Here is an 11,364-nt window from a genome sequence, read left to right as displayed (position 1 = left end):
GAAATTAATTGGAAAATTCTCTATGCGATTTTCTACAGAACTGCGAACGTCGACGGCTCTCGTAACCGGCAACTCAGCCCCAGAAATGGCAGAGAGGGTGGTTCGTGATCAAAGATAGAGGACCGTATGGAAAAGAATAGACGGCGGCAATAAATCACACCATACTTACTAACCATAAGAAATAACAAATATATTTGGTTAATCTCTAACTCTCGTTGACAAGATCACGACAATATCGAAACAGGTTCGATATGCTCTATGCGAGGCTAACGCGAGGTATTAATTACGCTAACTCTCGATGGCACGAGTTCACGCCACGTAAGAATGCTTTTCGCAAATCGCACAAGCAATAATCGACGCTACAATAGCCGAGATCCGAGACGATATTATGGTCTTACCGCGAACATGGCGTGACCTCATGCTCATCCGCGAACAACTTTACAAAATATCGGAAATAGACAGAGAAAAGATCCAAAAAAACATCCTCAGAAAAACATCCAAAAACCAGAAGTTTGGTTCCATTATGAAAATCACATTCGTGATATGGAGACACGGCAAATCCGAACTCCATAAATTCCTTATTTTTCTCAACAATCAACATCCAAATATCCACTTCACTATAAACATAGAGGAAAACAGAAAACTCCCCTTTCTAGATGTTCTTATTTCTAAGAAAGCTGATAGTATCTTAGGCTATCAAGTGTACGGAAAACCAACACAAACAAATACCTACATGCAGAATCGCACTATCATCCAGCACAAAAATAGTCCGCAATCAACTCATTTATATATAGAGCTTTCACCATCTCTGACAAAGAACATCTACAGATAGAACTTAACCACTTAAAAATAATCTTACAGAAAAAACGGACACGACAAAAAAGAAAATAATCAAAACAATCAATGCAGATAAGACAACGGTCTCTGACAATCAGACGAAGGGATCCCATCCATTCTCCCATATGTCAAAGGAACAACAGATTGGATTGGCAGGATATTAAACAAACATAATATCCGAATTATCTTCAAACTACCAAAAAAAAATAGGACAAATATTAAGAAATCCTAAAGATCAAAAATCTCCACTCCGCTCCGCAGGAATATACAAAATACCTTATTTTTGTGGGCAAGTATACATTGGAGAAATCGGAAGAATGATCAATCATAAAAGAACCAACTTGATGTCAGGCTAAAGCATGTCAGCATATCAGAACACAACATCGAAACAGTTTGATAAAACATTGTTTGATAAAACGACCACAATAGCCAATATTATACTTTCCAAGAAAGTAGAGAAGCCATAGAGATACAAAAACGTCCTAACAATCTAAATAGAGATAATGGCTACTAAACATAAATAAAATATGAAAACTATTCTCCCCTTATTGAAGACTGATTGATTTCCCCACCTCCCCCCGACCCATAATTCTTTTCTCCCCTCCTCCCCCCATTCCAACAAGTAGCGTGATATAAAAAGAATGGCCCAGAGAAACACCTCAGTATCAGGCTGCTCCTCGCCCTGATGAAGTGGACTGCAAAATTTACGAAACATTGGCATTCCAAGAATGGATCTAGACACAGAGGAATCCGCGAAACGCATAATTTTTATATAAAAATCACCCGTGGAAGCCTCAAAAATATATCGCATTATTATCTGTATTATTTAACGTCATATCATTTGTATCAAATTATATTAATGATCATCATTCTTGAAAAAATCTTAAATTACGCAAACAAAGCAGCTGTATTTTAGTTGATATTGCACTATTTGGCAACGTCACATCTCAATATCATATTATATGTATTATTTAGCAATGTCGCATTTGTATCATATTACATTAATCATTGTCATTGCAAAGCATGTTAAATGTCCTTGAAAAAAATTTCTTATATTACGCTGACAAAGTCATACTGAAACTTACAAATTAGCAGTCGCTGCAATTTATCAGATTACATTAATGTTATCAATGGATGTATCTAAAAATCTTTTATTAAAAATCTGATGTTTGCATTTTTTATTGGAAATGATCATATAAATATCCGCGAATATTTTTGCAAAAAGTTAATCTGTGTACCATGGCTAACCATAGGTGTCCAACAATCGACCAAATGATTCGCGATCGGAAATTTGGTTTCCGCAATGTGCTGACTCGCATTAATAGTTCTTGCTCGAAAAAGATATTAGGGCATAAAGGAGAAGTTACGCGTAATGAAGTTTGTACAATATCACATATTAATATGTGTCGGTACTGGATTTCCTCATAAATTCAAGGACAGGTAAATCTGTCCTTTTTTTGGAACGTGCAACATGAATCGAGCAAGTAAGTATTTTATTTATATTTGTTTGTGAAAAATTTTTCTCTACAGACTTATTCGTTTGTCGATTTATTCTTCTTCATTACAACATCTTCACAAACAATAATTTGAGAGGACGACGACATTCATATTGGAGCAGAGCAGATATTAAAAATGTGATAAAATATATGTGTAAAAATAAACGAATATGGATTAACCGGGATTAACTCTGTGTTTAAAATTATTTACTCTCTCTATCATTCCTTCCTATCTCTACGGTCAATAAATCCTATCATAGCGCTCAATAATCGCGCTTTTATTATTGCGAATAATTATACAAAATAAAATATAATATAATATAATAAATAAGTAAAATATTCCGCTTGCGAGAAAATAGAGATAGCAACGTATAAGAGATAATAATTATTAATGGTAAATATAGTACACAGTGAGAACCGCTCTCGGAAGCTGCGATAGGGACTGGCGGCGGACCACGCTCGGAGGCGGACCACGCCCGGAGTCGGCGGCGGCGGATCGCGCTAGTCGGCCATTGACCCCATGTGACATCATCACCGCGATGCAGATGCAAGTTTCCGCAACTTTCCCCGCTACGTCATTTTCCGCAACCCGGGACATCTTCCTCTTCCTCCGCTCCGCAACATCATCCACTGTAACGTTATCCTCCGCACACCCCCTATGACGTCTTCTTCTTGCCTAGTGACGTCACTTCCTATGATGTTTTCCTACCCTTCTTTCGTGACATCATCTCCCTCGCCCAGTGATTTCACCTCCTCCCCTTCCCGTGGATACCCACCGCTCCTCACACCTCTTTCAGAGGATCTGAGTTAGAACCGACATACTTGTGACAGTGAAGGAGTTCAAACCAGAATATTATTGCGCTTGCAAAAATGGTGTTGTACGGTTGGGTATTGTGTGCACGTAATGACAATTATATGATATCTGGGATATGCCCAATACTTTAATGAAGACATTCATATGTCAGTAAAAACAGTTAATAATATTTTTTACTTTTAGAGAGTTCCAATGAGGAAATTGAAGAGAGATAAGGTTCATATTTCAATTAGTCACATTTCAATTAGGTAATTAAAATCTTTTGTTTCATACTTTTGAGTGTCTCTGCTCCCTCTTCATCGATTAATATACAAGTTTTATTAATATGTTAATATGCACCAAAATCCGGACAAATCAAACAATTTCTTTAAACAAAATGTTTTTAATGAAAAATTAAATATTACAAAAAATCTTTTTTCCAAGGCTCTTGGGGGATCCCTGTAGAACACAATTATTCTCCCCTTATCCCCCATTATATATATCCCCTATTAGTTTGAATGACGGCCTCTATTCTCGGTCTAAAGTTCGCACGCACGCTGTAATGTAGCATTGTCCATGCCGACGAATATTGCCTCAATAGTGGTTCTTAAGGTTCCTGACTACTCTGCAGTGGTGACATAGAATCATCAGACGGCGGTCTGGTGAAACAGTATCACATTTAAGCCACATTTAAGCACGAGCCCATGTGCTCGCTTGCGGCGCACCGAGAGTGAACGAAACAGCGAACTTCTTCAGCAAGCTAGTAGCTTGTTTCAAACTATCGAAAATGATTTCTCAGCAATCAGCCCTAGGCAATAAGAGGCGAGGGGCATTCTAAATAACATATAAGTTTTAATAAATTAGTAATAGTGTACCCCTCCCATTAATCCAGAATAGTATAAAATGCAATATTAAAATGCAACAGTTTATTTAGAGATATTTAATTGTTTACGATTTTTCATGCGCGTTATATAGTATACCTCTCCTTCATAAACTCGAATAGCAAGAATAGTTCAGTTATATAGAATAAAACAGTAGAAGTAGAATTTTATCGGAAAAAAATTATAAATCAGCATTTCTCTTCACGAAAGTCTTCTCGAAAGGCCATCAGAAAAGAAGTGCGTATGTTTGAGACTCGAAACTTATGAAGAAAATATATTTAAAAAAATCAAATTATTGCAAAAAGCACGTTTTTCTTAAAAAGATATTGGTTACATAGAAAAAAATTCAGTATAAAAAATGTAGATATTCGAAATACAAAATGAAACATTAAAATTCGATCTATTAGTTTAGTAAAAAAAAAATTAAAAAATATCGAAAGAGATCTTGCCACTCGTTCTGTGAGATTTAAACGCAAAGCTTTGAAATTCTCGTAAAATATAGTAAATGGCAAACGTAATGACGAACAAATCTAGTCCTGAAATGTTCATTAATTTTTGCAAAAAGCTATTTGTTCACTAAAAACCTGTCTGCGGAAAACTTAATTTCTTTATCTTTGAGCAGTCGCAATTTACAGAGATTTTGCTTCCTCAAGAGTTGCACTATCACTTAATAACAAAACGATTTTTTTGCAGTTAAACTATTATAAAACTTTAAAATGGATATATTTTTCCGTATAAAAAAACGGAAATAATTTCGTTAATATGCATCATATCAAATAGCTGTGTAAAGCATTCGAAATTTGATATTTTTCTACGAATTTAAAAAAAAAGATTACCTTCTGATTATTAAGAGCCGAAATAATAATTTTTTTCAATAAATCACTATGGCTCTAATTTTTAAGATTAATAGTTCCGTCTGACAATTTGTCAAGGAAGAATTGAATTTGCTGTTAAAAAATCTCGAATTGTAATCATAAAATTTTTAGTTCAGAAAATTTTTTCTTTCTTGAATTTATTTTGTCGATTTATTATTAAAAAATCACGTTTAAGAGATTGGAACGCTGTCTGATTAAATTTAAGTCACATATAGTTATGTTTCTTTATTTAATACGTTGTAAAAAGTGTCCAATTAGACAATTAAATGTACGAAATTATCAGTACAAAATTGTTTTTGTGAATTTAATTGCAGATGCATATGACATATGTAAACAAATAAATAATTTGGCAAATGTTAACGTAACTATTAAAGATATAACATTAACTTTCACAAATATAAAAGTAAATTAATATTACATGAAAAATATTTTGCAACTATATTTAACAGTTACACTAACATTTGACAAATTACTTATTATTGTTTACATATGTCATATTTGTCTGCAATTAAATTCATAAAAATAATTTTGTACTGATAATTCTGTATATTTAATTGTCCAATTGAATACTTTTTACGGCATGTTAAATAAAGAAACATAGCTAATGTGAAACATAGCTTTGTGCAAATTTGTTAATTACACATGCACTCCATATTTAAACGTAATTTTTTAATAATAAATTGAAAAAAATAAAAATTCAAGAAACAAAAAACTAAAAACTTCATGATTACAATTACTTTGCGAAACAGTAGTTTGGTTAAGCTATTTGTTTATATCTCGTCGAGCTACCTTAGATTTAAAAAAATCAGATTTCCACGTCAATTCATTGTTGAGAAAATATAAATTTAGCAAATTTTAACACACGAAATCAAATACGCACGAATTACTGAGCAGACCAATCTTTCCCACTCGACTGCACTGGCTTCCCTCCAGGATTGTTTTGTTTAAAACTTTTTTTTTAAATAAATGTTTTAAACATCAGATTAAATTAAACATGCTTTTTTTTAAACAATTTAAAACAAATGTTTAAAACGTTATTTTTTTTAATGTGTTTTTAATACTATTTAGTAGAGAAGTAGGAATACTCCAGTTACATTTTAACTTGGTTAATAATGAATATTTAAGTTTAAAACTTGACAATTACATTCATTAAAATGTTGAATCGATTCTAGACTCAAAATAAAAAAATATTTATTACTTAGGACAATATTAATAAAAATGTGACAACATTGCATAATGGCGAATCAAACATGGATGATAATGTGGCCTTCCATAAAAATAGTCTTAAAAACTTAGTTTCGTTTAGAAAACAGTAGTTTGGTTATAAAATTAACAAAAAAGTAGAATATGTTGCAGAATATATGCATGTATATAAATGTATATACATACACATGTATATATATAACTTTAAGTATATAGAGTTTTTGGAAAATAATGATAAATCTTTCACACGAGGGCAGAATAGACTAAACTGAGAATAAAGATCCTCTATCATTTAGCAATAATTAATAAGATATTAATTGATAAAAATTGCAGAAAATTGATCTTTAATAATTTTTTGAATATCAACTTTATAGAAAAATTACAAGAGACAATTGTTAATTTTCTTTTCATAAAATTCTAAGAATTTTTTAAGAATTTTTTAAGAATTTTTTAATATTGTATTTTTTACACTGAAAAATATAGTACTAAAAAGTTGATAAAAAATTCTGAAAAAATTCATGGAGTTCTATGAAAATAAAATAAACAATTTTTGTCTTTTGCAGTTTTTCTGTAAAGTTGATAGTATTTGAGTAAAAATTATTGAAGGACAATTTTCGTCAATTTTTAGCAATTAATATCTTGTTAATTATTACGAAAATTGCAAAATGGTAGAGTACTCGTATTTTTCTTTTCAGTTTAGTCCATTCTACCTCTAAAATATTTATCATTTCCAAACACCCTGTATATAAGCAACTCGACAGCCTAAATCTATAGTAATGTAAATTATAGATTAATATTAGAACTACAATTAGTTTAAAGAATAATTATTTTGAAATAAAAATCTCAAAAGGAAGCCGTGAGTAATCAATACACATAAAGGACCACATTAGCAAAATGCCACGCTATTGTTTAAATTTACGTAACTTAAAATATATACAATCAAATAAAATTAAATAGCAAACAACACATTCAAATATACATATATTTATGTGATAATACGCTCAAATTTAAGAAAAATGAGGAAGTAGGTGGAAATAAAATTAAATGCTAAAATGTACCTCAGAAACGTTTCAAAATACTTGAAAGTAACATACGTTTTAATAAAATATAATAAATATATGTTTAAAAGGTATTTTTTTTTGTTTTAAATATACATAATACTTTTCTAAAGCCATTTAAAACATACATAAAACATTAAAAACATTAACAACATTTTAAACAAAAAAAACTGAATGTTTTATTTTTTTTTAAACATATTTTTTATCAATCCTGCCCTTACTGCGCCCGATGCATTGCCTCGCTCGCGTTTTTCAACTTTCTAATGGTTTTAAACAAACGTTTTCGGCAGCAAAAAATTCGAATTTTCCAACAGCAAAAGTACAATTCTTTCTTAACAAATTGATGATAGACTGAACTCTCAATCTTAGAAATTAAAGCCATAGTGATTTATTGAAAAAAAATTATTGTTTCCGCTCCTAATAATCGGAAAATAATTTTTTTTTTTTAAATTCGTAGAAAAATGTCAGATTTCGAACACACAACTATTTAATTTGATGCATATTAACGAAATTATTTCTGTTTTTTTTTTATATGGAAAAAGATACCCAAAGTTTTAAAGTTGTTTTATAATAGTTTAATTGCAAAAAAATCGTTTTGTTATTAAGTGTATGTGATAATGCAACTTTTGAAGAAGCAAAATCCCTGTAAATTGCTATATGACTGCTCAAAGATAAAGAAATTAAGTTTCGCAAATAAATTTTTAGTAAACAAATGGCTTTTTGCAAAAATTAATGAACATTTTCAGGCTTGTTCAGGGCTAAATTTATTCATTACGAGGGCTACATTTTACGAGGGCCACATTTCAATGCTTCGTGATTAAATCTCAATGAACAGAGAGCGAGTGAAAAAAAGGCCTTTTTCAGTATTTTTAAAATTTTTTTTCTACTGAACTAATAGATCGATTTTAATGTTCCACGTCTCATTTTGTAGTTATTTCGAATACGCACATTTTTTTATATCGTTTTTTTTCATACAATCAATCTTTCGTTTTATAAATGAAAAATGCTTTTTGCAACTATTTGATTTTTTTTCGCAAGTTTTCTTCACAAGTCTCGAGTCTTGAACATATGCATTTCTTTTCTGATGGTCTTTCGAAACTTTTTTTTAAAAAAATGCTGGTTTATAATCTTTTTCCGGTAAAATTTTACTTCTATTGAATTATTCTTGCTACTTGAATTTATGAATATACTATATAACGTGCTTGAAAAATCGTAAACAATTAAATATCTCGTAAACATTGCGTTTTAACATGATTTATACTATTCTGGATTAAGGGGAGGGAGTACACTACACTACAATTTATTTATTAAAACTTATATGTTATTTAGAATACCCCCTTATTGATATGCCTAGGGCCGAGCGACCGAAAAAGCATTTTCGATCGCTTAAAACAAGCTACTTGTAAGAAAAAGCTCGCTGTCTCGTTCACTCTCTTGGCGCGCTGCAGGCGAGCTCACGGACATGAGCTCATGCTTGTGTGTGTTAGCGTCGCACTATGATAAATGGCCAAACTTATAGGCGTGGAAAAATGATGTTTTGAAGATGAAATTTATATTGCATGCCATTTCGTTATTATTTTGAAAATGTGACTTGTCTCTTATCGTATTTATCAAAGTCGTAATTATCGATGAAAACTAAAGTTATTTTGGAATTTTATATGTAAAAGCATATATTTTATTCGTTTCAACAGCTATCGGATCATGTGTTTTTGCCCGAATCTAGGTTTATTTTACGTGCCTTTTACGACCACTTATTTACTATCAAGGGAGGAAAGGGCAGTTTTCATCGATTTTTACAAATGTTTTAGAGATTTCGTCATTTCGTTTCATTCAAATTGTCTTTATTTAAAAATGGCAACATAAATTAACGTGTCATTTCTCGCTTCTGACATCACAATTTCAACATGACCGACGCAACTAGTCAGGAACCTTAATGACATCACATTGGAATGTCGAGACTTGTTTGACTTTCAACTACGCTCCATACGTAGCAGTCCAAGGGATTTAATTCTGAGTTGTTGGGAGACCAGAATGGGAGGCGAGCAACTCGGCTTGTCCTGGCAGCTAGAGAGCATCTGTCGTATCTTTAATGTGTATGATTTGTATCGAAGGTCTTCCTCGGCAATTCGACGCATTGTTGCTCGCTTACATCAATCGATGCTAATTGCCCTGGGTCATCCGAAATCAGCGCTTGAAACCCTTTCAATAACGTCCTCGCGATGTATTCTTTCAAGAAACTCTTTCTTGCTAGCATATTGGAACCTTCATTGTTGACTGTTCTAAAGCCGTATATTTTACCACAACATCATAAACGATTGATCTCGGATATCCAAAGAACCAAATAGAATTACTTCCGTTGCTGAGCGCTCAGCGCAAAGACCTTCGATGATCGTGGCTCTTCGATTATACTCCGTATTTGGTTTCAACATCGCGGCCATTTTGAGAATATGACTGTTTACTAGAAGCATTGTCGGACGCCAACAACAATTTCTGGCAGAGGCACAATATAGCGGAAAATTTAAATTGAATTTTATCCGGATTTTGGTGACGCACCCTATATACCACTTATAATTATTCATTTGAGGGAATCCAAAAAAGGATTTAGTTGTCTTCGTCGAGATTAGATATATTCCAGATACTAGATGATTCGAGAAATTAAATCAGTCCTACACAGCATACAATATACGATCATAATAACGAACTTTGAACAACTGTCGCACTCAAGGGACTTATTTTTTTACAAAATTGTGCATATGGAACTTTTTATTCCTTTTTTTTATGCTCTACAATCCTAGCTAGGTCTCAATGTTGTTCAGCCAGAGCCTGGACATAGTCTTTCCTAAATTCAACGATGACATCTTTCCATGTTTGGTGAATCCTACTCCAAACTGTGTCGACTCCTATTGACTTTCCAGTGTGAATATACAAATATAGCTAGAATATACAAATATAGCGCCCTTCCTTTCGGTTCCTTAGGTTGTGCGCGGAGCGTGGCGTGCATCTATTCGTATCGTGGCGCGCCGTCGCAGGAGCCATTAATGAGGAAGAAAATATGTCTCAATCGTGGAGGCAAAAGCCATTTAAATAAAAAGAAAATAGAGAAATAAATAAAAATAAACACAAATAAATCTTTAAATTAGGGGACTCCCCCCTCCCCATGACCTTGACATAGTTGTCAAGATCATGATCTTGAGTAATCTCCAACAAGTTTTAGCCGTCGCTCGTTCTTCATTAAAAAGTTATTAACAAAAAAAGTTTAAGAAAAAACGTATATGATATCTCTTTTCTACCATATAAAACAAAAATTTTTTGCTTTAAAGTATATTTTATCCATATATAATAACCTAACCCTCCCTTAAACTACGTAGCTATTCACATTTTCTGCTAAAACAGTGAACTTGTGTTCGCGTGGAAAATCGCGCGCCACTAAGCAAATGGAAGATGTGGAATGCATGTAGGGGGATATAATTTAGAACAGTTTCTGTTTTATATACAATATAACCAAAATAAGATGTTATTTTTTCAAACTTTTTTTTTAATAACTTTTTAATGAAGGACGAGCGTCAGCTAAAATTTGTTGGAAGTCACTCAAGTTCATAATCTTGATAACATATGTTAAATTCAAGGTCATTGGGAAAGATCTCCTAATCTAAAGATCACAATATCGTAGTAAGCAGTTAAAACTACTACTACGATATTGTGATTCTAACGTCAAAAATCAAAATCAAGCAAAAGTATTTAGTTTTTTATTGAATGAGGAATTGGATATAAGGAAAATATTTTCAAATAAATCACTATATGATAATCTACGAGATTAAATTTATTTTTATCACGAGAAAATAGAAGATAGTTGGTAGCTAAGTCATGCATGTTGTTGATATAATAAAATGTCATTTAATATATGTGATAAGTTAATAACAAAGAGATGAGAGGTGCAATAAAAAATAAGAGATAACAGAGATCGAATATACAGTCGGCAACTAAAAGATTGGAACACTTTTTCAATGAATTTCGGAATGCAGCCTACTTATCAAGCTTATGGATAACGTAAATAAGAACCAATTACTCGGTAAGTAAGTTGCATTCTGAAATCCATCAAAAAGAAAATATTGAAACCTTTGCAACCTTTTAATTGCTGATTATACATAATACATATTTGATTATTCTCTAAAGAAAGTGAAAGATATATGCAGAAGTTAAATATGCTCATACTTATTGCAC

Source organism: Atta colombica, unplaced genomic scaffold (genome assembly GCF_001594045.1).
Source record: "Atta colombica isolate Treedump-2 unplaced genomic scaffold, Acol1.0 scaffold21, whole genome shotgun sequence".
NCBI lineage: Eukaryota > Metazoa > Arthropoda > Insecta > Hymenoptera > Formicidae > Atta > Atta colombica.
The sequence above is the reverse complement of the archived record's forward strand: the minus strand, read 5'-3'. Positions refer to the sequence as shown.